We start from the raw sequence: 12,010 nt of genomic DNA, 5'->3' as shown, positions 1-12,010 counted from the left end.
GTTAGAATATACTGTCGGATCTGAGTTTTCACGATAGTGAAAACTTAGATCTGAAAAAGCTGTTATGCTGACGGATCCGCACCTAATGGATACCATAGTTTGCATAGTCTGCTGTTATGCAGACGGATCTGCACCTAGCGCAGGTGTGAAAGTAGCCTAAGCCAACAAATTAATAAATCAAATCAATATTTTGTGTGACCACCCGTTGCCTTCCAAAAAAGCATCAGTTCTTCTAGGTACACCTGCGGACAGTTTTTGAAGGAGCTCTGCAGGGAGGTTGTTCCGAATATCTTGGAGAACTAACTATAGATGTTCTGTGGGGGAAGACTCAAATCCTACTGTCTCTTCATGTAATCCCAGACAGACTCGATGATGTTGAGATCAGGGTTTTATATTGTTTTTCTTAATAACATTAGCTATATGTTTGGGATCTCTGTATAAGACACTCGCGTTTGGTGCGGATCCGTCATGGATCTGCACAAACGCTTCCGTTCAGATAGTACAACCGTATACCAGAGCGGAATGGAGGCGGAACGGAGGCAAACTGATGCATTCTGAACGGATCCTTATCCATTCAGAATGCATTAGGGCAAAGTTGATCCGTTTTGGACCAATTGTGAAAGCCCTGAAATGGATCTCACAAACGGAAACCAAAACGCCAGTGTGAAAGTAGCCTATAAAAGGTCTTGCATTAAATAAAAAATATAGGGTTTGCCACTCTTGTCCATGGTATTGCAGCTAACAGTGATATGGTTCCCCATGCATTACAGGTTATGGGCTTGTATCAACCACTGTATCCATGATACACTGGATTTGGGTAAACAGACATGTAGTGTGACGAACTGCGACCGCCGCGGCCACAATACGTCACGAAACCGTCACAGCGCCCCTAGTGGTCAATCCGCAAACAGGCCCCCCAGCCACTTCCAGCACACCGACAGTCTAACTTGAGTCCGTACAGTCGATAGGCTGAAAGCGCAGGGAGTGGACCTCCGATTGACCGCAAGTAAGCGTGCGACGAACTGCGACCGGAACTACACACAGGGTAGTTTAACTGCCACCACCTTGCAATTTATGGGAGCGAGGACCCCACTATCTAGATAACACAACCGAGTAGCTTTCCCTTCGGAGAGGCTAGGGTAAGTTTTTGCAGTGTTTGAAAACAGGCATATGGCTAGAGAAATGACTTGGAGGTCATTTATTATATATCTATATACAATACAAATTATCACGATGCACAGTAATTATTAACACAATAATCAAGGAGAGTATAGTCCAATAAACAAAAAGAGAGAAAAGAAAGAAAATACTTAGTTTCCGCAGAAAAGATGTCCGTTGGGGAAATAGTCCGTTGCAGGGGTCAAGTTCAAGAAGCCTTTGTCCAGTGTAATATGCCTACAGCCCACAGGTTCTCTGGCTGAGGCCCTCTTTAGGTGTTGTTAAAAGTGGAGAACTCCTTTAGCAGATTCTAGATGTGTTATAAAGGGTCTCAGAATCAAGGCGGGGAATTGAGAGTCCGCCTGCTGGGGCCGGCTGTATTCCTGAGGTGAATGTCAGTTCTGAAATATGGCATGTGCCATATCGTGGGATGTCTCCGCTGTACACAAGTAACAAGCACATATTCACATTCCCTACAAAATATGGAGTTCAGGGATACCAAATATTACTATTATAACTGGTTCTATGATGGGGTAACACCATAACTTTACCTGGGCACATCTTAGAGTTATGTTTGTCCTATGTAAACGTCCAGTGAATTCTGAGTGACACGATGATGTAATTTTTACGTCCGTAAGATGCATGGTCTCTCTTGAAAAGGTAAAAATCATATCTCAGATTCATGTTGCAGTCTGGGAAACCTTGGTGCCGGCTTGTCTGCAGCAAGCCAGCTTACAGACCCTGATAGCAGCGACACCAATCGGCTCCCCCCAGGTGCCGTCTTCACACCTAGCTGTGATATCTCTTCAGGAAGAGAAGTTCTTTTGTCAACCATAGGAAGCCAGCTGTAATTGCGTTATCTGCTAGGCATCTATTGACTGACTTGAACAAAAGGACTATGTTGTTCTCTGGGTACAACAGAAGAAGACGCTCTGAATAATCAAATTGTAGGTTCTGGGGCCTAGGGAAATAATTACTGTTTAATAAGGCAGAGTAATATTGATAATATTGGGAGGACAGTTCAATATTCTCGCGGCTCATCCGTGACATGTAGTACATATTTTTAAGCTCTTCCTGTAAACTTTTTGGGGTGTTGTAAGTGTCAGTAATGCTCTTCTAGCCATTGGTCCTAAGGTCCTGTTTTAATGGTCAGTCCACCCCTAGCTAAATCTTATGATGCAACTGCAATGTCAGACTAATGGATGAGTGGTGCTAGTTCTAGAAGGAAAGGCAGATATTTATTATAAACATATCCAAGCCCCGTGATACATTATACATGAGCATCTACCTCCCTATGTGTTTCTATTTTTAGAAAGACTCTTATAAAAGTTAAGAGGAATGAACTGACAGCTATATAAAATATAAATCACATTATGCATTTCTTCCATTATCTAGTCATGTGCAGTCTTTGAATCAAAGTAACAAATATTCAAGTGCAGTTAACAATAGCAGAGGTTTTTAATTATTGCTGAAAGTGAGGTGTGTTGGAAGTAATGAGACTTGACCAGTGCAAAAAAATAATCACCATTTGGATGAAGTAGCAAATGTACCTTCTTGACATTAGCCGTACTCAGTGTACATGACTTATTATCTTATGCATCAAGAAGGGATTTTAATAGTTTCCAAAATGAACATTCTTCCACAGCTAAGTTAGTGGCTACTGTGAATGCATCAAACTTATATTTATCAGTAAATACTTTCTATCCTTTGTATTATTTACTTGTAGAGATAAATAACCCATAATAAAAATATCCTCCACTTTGTATGTTAACAATTATACTTTATTAGATTAAAATAAATAAATAGTATAAATACATAAATTGGTGACAACTAGAAATCCAAAAGAGGACAAAGAGGGCACCGCTATATCAGTTATATAGAATCTATGTATCAATTTAAATGGTACAAATATCAGACAGTGTAGCCCAACAAGTGCATAATATATATAGGGCTCAAAATTGAAAACCCAGTACAAGATTTGGCAAAGAAGTGACGGGAAGTGTAAATGCAAAAATGGCTGTGAGACAAAAATAGACCAATAAATATGGGTAGCAAATAGAGTTGAGCGAACACCTGGATGTTCGGGTTCGAGAAGTTCGGCCGAACATCCCGGAAATGTTCGGGTTCGGGATCCGAACCCGATCCGAACTTCGTCCCGAACCCGAACCCCATTGAAGTCAATGGGGACCCGAACTTTTCGGCACTAAAACGGCTGTAAAACAGCCCAGGAAAGGGCTAGAGGGCTGCAAAAGGCAGCAACATGTAGGTAAATCCCCTGCAAACAAATGTGGATAGGGAAATTAATTAAAATAAAAATTAAATAAATAAAAATTAACCAAAATCAATTGGAGAGAGGTTCCATAGCAGAGAATCTGGCTTCCCGTCACCCACCACTGGAACAGTCCATTCTCAGATATTTAGGCCCCGGCACCCAGGCAGAGGAGAGAGGTCCCGTAACAGAGAATCTGTCTTCATGTCAGCAGAGAATTAGTCTGCATGTCATAGCAGAGAATGAGGCTTCACGTCAGCCACCACTGCAACAGTCCATTGGCATATATTTAGGCCTAGCACACAGGCAGAGGAGAGAGGTCCCGTAACAGAGAATCTGGCTTCATGTCAGCAGAGAATCAGTCTGCATGTCATAGCAGAGAATGAGGCTTCACGTCAGCCACCACTGCAACAGTCCATTGGCATATATTTAGGCCCAGCACACACACAGGCAGAGGAGAGAGGTCCCGTAACAGAGAATCTGGCTTCATGTCAGCAGAGAATCAGTCTGCATGTCATAGCAGAGAATGAGGCTTCACGTCAGCCACCACTGCAACAGTCCATTGGCATATATTTAGGCCCAGCACACACACAGGCAGAGGAGAGAGGTCCCGTAACAGAGAATCTGGCTTCATGTCAGCAGAGAATCAGTCTGCATGTCATAGCAGAGAATGAGGCTTCACGTCAGCCACCACTGCAACAGTCCATTGGCATATATTTAGGCCCAGCACACACACAGGCAGAGGAGAGAGGTCCCGTAACAGAGAATCTGGCTTCATGTCAGCAGAGAATCAGTCTGCATGTCATAGCAGAGAATGAGGCTTCACGTCAGCCACCACTGCAACAGTCCATTGGCATATATTTAGGCCCAGCACACACACAGGCAGAGGAGAGAGGTCCCGTAACAGAGAATCTGTCTTCATGTCAGCAGAGAATTAGTCTGCATGTCATAGCAGAGAATGAGGCTTCACGTCACCCACCACTGCAACAGTCCATTGGCATATATTTAGGCCTAGCACACAGGCAGAGCAGAGAGGTCCCGTAACAGACAATCTGGCTTCATGACAGCAGAGAATCAGTCTGCATGTCATAGCAGAGAATGAGGCTTCACGTCACCCACCACTGCAACAGTCCATTGGCATATATTTAGGCCTAGCACACAGGCAGAGCAGAGAGGTCCTGTAACAGACAATCTGGCTTCATGTCAGCAGAGAATCAGTCTGCATGTCATAGCAGAGAATGAGGCTTCACGTCACCCACCACTGCAACAGTCCATTGGCATATATTTAGGCCTAGCACACAGGCAGAGCAGAGAGGTCCCGTAACAGACAATCTGGCTTCATGACAGCAGAGAATCAGTCTGCATGTCATAGCAGAGAATGAGGCTTCACGTCACCCACCACTGCAACAGTCCATTGGCATATATTTAGGCCTAGCACACAGGCAGAGCAGAGAGGTCCCGTAACAGACGATCTGGCTTCATGTCAGCAGAGAATCAGTCTGCATGTCATAGCAGAGAATCAGGCTTCACGTCAGCCACCACTGCAACAGTCCATTGTCATAAATTTAGGCCCAGCACCCAGGCAGAGGAGAGAGGTCCCGTAACAGACAATCTGGCTTCATGTCAGCAGAGAATTAGTCTGCATGTCATAGCAGAGAATCAGGCTTCATGTCAGCCACCACTGCAACAGTCCATTGGCATATATTTAGGCCTAGCACACAGGCAGAGGAGAGGTTCATTCAACTTTGGGTAGCATCGCAATATAATGGTAAAATGAAAATAAAAATAGGATTGAATGAGGAAGTGCCCTGGAGTCCAATAATATATGGTTATGGGGAGGTAGTTAATGTCTAATCTGGACAAGGGACGGACAGGTCCTGTGGGATCCATGCCTGGTTCATTTTTATGAACGTCAGCTTGTCCACATTGGCTGTAGACAGGCGGCTGCGTTTGTCTGTAATGACGCCCCCTGCCGTGCTGAATACACGTTCAGACAAAACGCTGGCTGCCGGGCAGGCCAGCACCTCCAAGGCATAAAAGGCTAGCTCTGGCCACGTGGACAATTTAGAGACCCAGAAGTTGAATGGGGCCGAACCATCAGTCAGTACGTGGAGGGGTGTGCACACGTACTGTTCCACCATGTTAGTGAAATGTTGCCTCCTGCTAACACGTTGCGTATCAGGTGGTGGTGCAGTTAGCTGTGGCGTGTTGACAAAAGTTTTCCACATCTCTGCCATGCTAACCCTGCCCTCAGAGGAGCTGGCCGTGACACAGCTGCCTTGGCGACCTCTTGCTCCTCCTCTGCCTTGGCCTTGGGCTTCCACTTGTTCCCCTGTGACATTTGGGAATGCTCTCAGTAGCGCGTCTACCAACGTGCGCTTGTACTCGCGCATCTTCCTATCACGCTCCAGTGCAGGAAGTAAGGTGGGCACATTGTCTTTGTAGCGTGGATCCAGCAGGGTGGCAACCCAGTAGTCCGCACAGGTTAAAATGTGGGCAACTCTGCTGTCGTTGCGCAGGCACTGCAGCATGTAGTCGCTCATGTGTGCCAGGCTGCCCAGGGGTAAGGACAAGCTGTCCTCTGTGGGAGGCGTATCGTCATCGTCCTGCCTTTCCCCCCAGCCACGCACCAGTGATGGACCCGAGCTGCGTTGGGTGCCACCCCGCTGTGACCATGCTTCATCCTCATCCTCCTCCACCTCCTCCTCATCCTCGTCCTCCTCGTCCTCCAGTAGTGGGCCCTGGCTGGCCACATTTGTACCTGGCCTCTGCTGTTGCAAAAAACCTCCCTCTGAGTCACTTCGAAGAGACTGGCCTGAAAGTGCTAAAAATGACCCCTCTTCCTCATCCTCCTCCTCCTCCTCCTGGGCCACCTCCTGTTCCATCATCGCCCTAAGTGTTTTCTCAAGGAGACATAGAAGTGGTATTGTAACGCTGATAACGGTGTCATCGCCACTGGCCATGTTGGTGGAGTACTCGAAACAGCGCAACAGGGCACACAGGTCTCGCATGGAGGCCCAGTCATTGGTGGTGAAGTGGTGCTGTTCTGTAGTGCGACTGACCCGTGCGTGCTGCAGCTGAAACTCCACTATGGCCTGCTGCTGCTCGCACAGTCTGTCCAGCATGTGCAAGGTGGAGTTCCACCTGGTGGGCACGTCGCATATGAGGCGGTGAGCGGGAAGGCCGAAGTTACGCTGTAGCGCAGACAGGCGAGCAGCGGCAGGATGTGAACGCCGGAAGCGCGAACAGACGGCCCGCACTTTATGCAGCAGCTCTGACATGTCGGGGTAGTTGTGAATGAACTTCTGCACCACCAAATTCAGCACATGCGCCAAGCAAGGGATGTGCGTCAAATTGGCTAGTCCCAGAGCTGCAACGAGATTTCGCCCATTATCACACACCACCAGGCCGGGCTTGAGGCTCACCGGCAGCAACCACTCGTCGGTCTGTTGTTCAATACCCCGCCACAACTCCTGTGCGGTGTGGGGCCTGTCCCCCAAACATATGAGTTTCAGAATGGCCTGCTGACGTTTACCCCGGGCTGTGCTGAAGTTGGTGGTGAAGGTGTGTGGCTGACTGGATGAGCAGGTGGAAGAAGAGGAGGAGGAAGCCGAGAAGGAGGAGGTGGCAACAGGAGGCAAAGAATGTTGCCCTGCGATCCTTGGCGGCGGCAGGACGTGCGCCAAACAGCTCTCCGCCTGGGGCCCAGCTGCCACTACATTTACCCAGTGTGCAGTTAGGGAGATATAGCGTCCCTGGCCGTGCTTACTGGTCCACGTATCTGTGGTTAGGTGGACCTTGCTACAGATGGCGTTGCGCAGTGCACACTTGATTTTATCGGATACTTGGTTGTGCAGGGAAGGCACGGCTCTCTTGGAGAAGTAGTGCCGGCTGGGAACAACATACTGTGGGACAGCAAGCGACATGAGCTGTTTGAAGCTGTCTGTGTCCACCAGCCTAAATGACAGCATTTCATAGGCCAGTAGTTTAGAAATGCTGGCATTCAGGGCCAGGGATCGAGGGTGGCTAGGTGGGAATTTACGCTTTCTATCAAATGTTTGTGAGATGGAGAGCTGAACGCTGGCGTGTGACATGGTTGAGACGCTTGGTGACGGAGGTGGTGGTGGTGGTGTTGGTGGTACATCCCCTGTTTGCTGGGCGGCAGGTGCCAACGTTCCTCCAGAGGCGGAGGAAGAGGCCGAGGCGGCAGCAGCAGAATAGGCCGAGGCGGCAGCAGCAGAAGAGGTAGCAGGGGGAGCCTGAGTGACTTCCTTGGTTTTAAGGTGTTTACTCCACTGCAGTTCATGCTTTGCATGCAGGTGCCTGGTCATGCAGGTTGTGCTCAGGTTCAGAACGTTAATGCCTCGCTTCAGGCTCTGATGGCACAGCGTGCAAACCACTCGGGTCTTGTCGTCAGCACATTGTTTGAAGAAGTGCCATGCCAGGGAACTCCTTGAAGCTGCCTTTGGGGTGCTCGGTCCCAGATGGCGGCGGTCAGTAGCAGGCGGAGTCTCTTGGCGGCGGGTGTTCTGCTTTTGCCCACTGCTCCCTCTTTTGCTACGCTGTTGGCTCGGTCTCACCACTGCCTCTTCCTCCGAACTGTGAAAGTCAGTGGCACGACCTTCATTCCATGTGGGGTCTAGGACCTCATCGTCCCCTGCATCGTCTTCCACCCAGTCTTGATCCCTGACCTCCTGTTCAGTCTGCACACTGCAGAAAGACGCAGCAGTTGGCACCTGTGTTTCGTCATCATCAGAGACATGCTGAGGTGGTATTCCCATGTCCTCATCATCAGGAAACATAAGTGGTTGTGCGTCAGTGCATTCTATGTCTTTCACCGCTGGGGAAGGGCTAGGTGGATGCCCTTGGGAAACCCTGCCAGCGGAGTCTTCAAACAGCATAAGAGACTGCTGCATAACTTGAGGCTGAGACAGTTTCCCTGGTATGCATGGGGGTGATGTGACAGACTGATGGGGTTGGTTTTCAGGCGCCATCTGTGCGCTTTCTGCAGAAGACTGGGTGGGAGATAATGTGAACGTGCTGGATCCACTGTCGGCCACCCAATTGACTAATGCCTGTACCTGCTCAGGCCTTACCATCCTTAGAACGGCATTGGGCCCCACCATATATCGCTGTAAATTCTGGCGGCTACTGGGACCTGAGGTAGTTGGTACACTAGGACGTGTGGATGTGGCAGAACGGCCACGTCCTCTCCCAGCACCAGAGGGTCCACTAACACCACCACGACCATGTCCACGTCCGCGTCCCTTACTAGATGTTTTTCTCATTGTTATGGTTCACCACAACAACAAATATATTATTTGGCCCAATGTATTGTATTCAAATTCAGCGGGATATAAATTTGAGGCCTAGTATTTAGGCGCTGGGTGACCGGTATGGATTTAGTGACAGAATTAGACTTGGAAATGCACAGAAGCGTGTGTGTGAAGTTATTCTGAATGACCCAATGTGCACCTTGAATATTATATACCCTTTTTGGGATAGATTTCAAATAGCTCTGATATAGCAGGAACCACTAAATTATGAAATTGCTAAATTGGGAATTGTACTTCAACCCAGAACAAAAAATGTGCTTTGACGGGCACTAAATAACTTTCCCAGCTACAACAGTACAGCGGTAACGAGAGATTTAGAGGGATTTAAATTTGAGGCCTAGTATTTAGGCGCTGGGTGACAGGTATGGGTTTAGTGACAGAATTAGACTTGGAAATACACAGTAGCGGGTGTGTGTGAAGTTATTCTGAATGACCCAATGTGCACCTTCAATATTATATACCCTTTTTGGGATAGATTTCAAATAGCTCTGATATAGCAGGAACCACTAAATTATGAAATTGCTAAATTGGGAATTGTACTTCAACCCAGAACAAAAAATGTGCTTTGACGGACACTAAATATCTTGCCCAGCAACAACAGTACAGCGGTGGGTAACGAGAGATTTAGAGGGATTTAAATTTGAGGCCTAGTATTTAGGCGCTGGGTCACCGGTATGGATTTAGTGACAGAATTAGACTTGGAAATGCACAGAAGCGTGTGTGTGAAGTTATTCTGAATGACCCTATGTGCACCTTCAATATTATATACCCTTTTAGGGATAGATTTCAAATAGCTCTGATATAGCAGAAACCACTAAATTATGAAATTGCTAAATTGGGAATTGTACTTCAACCCAGAACAAAAAATGTGCTTTGACGGACACTAAATATCTTGCCCAGCAACAACAGTACAGCGGTGGGTAACGAGAGATTTAGAGGGATTTAAATTTGAGGCCTAGTATTTAGGCGCTGGGTGACAGGTATGGGTTTAGTGACAGAATTAGACTTGGAAATACACAGTAGCGGGTGTGTGTGAAGTTATTCTGAATGACCCAATGTGCACCTTCAATATTATATACCCTTTTTGGGATAGATTTCAAATAGCTCTGATATAGCAGGAACCACTAAATTATGAAATTGCTAAATTGGGAATTGTACTTCAACCCAGAACAAAAAATGTGCTTTGACGGACACTAAATATCTTGCCCAGCAACAACAGTACAGTGGTGGGTAACGAGAGATTTAGAGGGATTTAAATTTGAGGCCTAGTATTTAGGCGCTGGGTCACCGGTATGGATTTAGTGACAGAATTAGACTTGGAAATGCACAGAAGCGTGTGTGTGAAGTTATTCTGAATGACCCTATGTGCACCTTCAATATTATATACCCTTTTAGGGATAGATTTCAAATAGCTCTGATATAGCAGAAACCACTAAATTATGAAATTGCTAAATTGGGAATTGTACTTCAACCCAGAACAAAAAATGTGCTTTGACGGACACTAAATATCTTGCCCAGCAACAACAGTACAGCGGTGGGTAACGAGAGATTTAGAGGGATTTAAATTTGAGGCCTAGTATTTAGGCGCTGGGTCACCGGTATGGATTTAGTGACAGAATTAGACTTGGAAATGCACAGAAGCGTGTGTGTGAAGTTATTCTGAATGACCCTATGTGCACCTTCAATATTATATACCCTTTTAGGGATAGATTTCAAATAGCTCTGATATAGCAGAAACCACTAAATTATGAAATTGCTAAATTGGGAATTGTACTTCAACCCAGAACAAAAAATGTGCTTTGACGGACACTAAATATCTTGCCCAGCAACAACAGTACAGCGGTGGGTAACGAGAGATTTAGAGGGATTTAAATTTGAGGCCTAGTATTTAGGCGCTGGGTCACCGGTATGGATTTAGTGACAGAATTAGACTTGGAAATGCACAGAAGCGTGTGTGTGAAGTTATTCTGAATGACCCTATGTGCACCTTCAATATTATATACCCTTTTAGGGATAGATTTCAAATAGCTCTGATATAGCAGAAACCACTAAATTATGAAATTGCTAAATTGGGAATTGTACTTCAACCCAGAACAAAAAATGTGCTTTGACGGACACTAAATATCTTGCCCAGCAACAACAGTACAGCGGTGGGTAACGAGAGATTTAGAGGGATTTAAATTTGAGGCCTAGTATTTAGGCGCTGGGTGACAGGTATGGGTTTAGTGACAGAATTAGACTTGGAAATACACAGTAGCGGGTGTGTGTGAAGTTATTCTGAATGACCCAATGTGCACCTTCAATATTATATACCCTTTTTGGGATAGATTTCAAATAGCTCTGATATAGCAGGAACCACTAAATTATGAAATTGCTAAATTGGGAATTGTACTTCAACCCAGAACAAAAAATGTGCTTTGACGGACACTAAATATCTTGCCCAGCAACAACAGTACAGCGGTGGGTAACGAGAGATTTAGAGGGATTTAAATTTGAGGCCTAGTATTTAGGCGCTGGGTCACCGGTATGGATTTAGTGACAGAATTAGACTTGGAAATGCACAGAAGCGTGTGTGTGAAGTTATTCTGAATGACCCTATGTGCACCTTCAATATTATATACCCTTTTAGGGATAGATTTCAAATAGCTCTGATATAGCAGAAACCACTAAATTATGAAATTGCTAAATTGGGAATTGTACTTCAACCCAGAACAAAAAATGTGCTTTGACGGACACTAAATATCTTGCCCAGCAACAACAGTACAGCGGTGGGTAACGAGAGATTTAGAGGGATTTAAATTTGAGGCCTAGTATTTAGGCGCTGGGTCACCGGTATGGATTTAGTGACAGAATTAGACTTGGAAATGCACAGAAGCGTGTGTGTGAAGTTATTCTGAATGACCCTATGTGCACCTTCAATATTATATACCCTTTTAGGGATAGATTTCAAATAGCTCTGATATAGCAGAAACCACTAAATTATGAAATTGCTAAATTGGGAATTGTACTTCAACCCAGAACAAAAAATGTGCTTTGACGGACACTAAATATCTTGCCCAGCAACAACAGTACAGTGGTGGGTAACGAGAGATTTAGAGGGATTTAAATTTGAGGCCTAGTATTTAGGCGCTGGGTCACCGGTATGGATTTAGTGACAGAATTAGACTTGGAAATGCACAGAAGCGTGTGTGTGAAGTTATTCTGAATGACCCTATGTGCACCTTCAATATTATATACCCTTTTAGGG

Source organism: Bufo gargarizans, chromosome 3 (genome assembly GCF_014858855.1).
Source record: "Bufo gargarizans isolate SCDJY-AF-19 chromosome 3, ASM1485885v1, whole genome shotgun sequence".
In the NCBI taxonomy this organism is placed as follows: domain Eukaryota; kingdom Metazoa; phylum Chordata; class Amphibia; order Anura; family Bufonidae; genus Bufo; species Bufo gargarizans.
The sequence above is the reverse complement of the archived record's forward strand: the minus strand, read 5'-3'. Positions refer to the sequence as shown.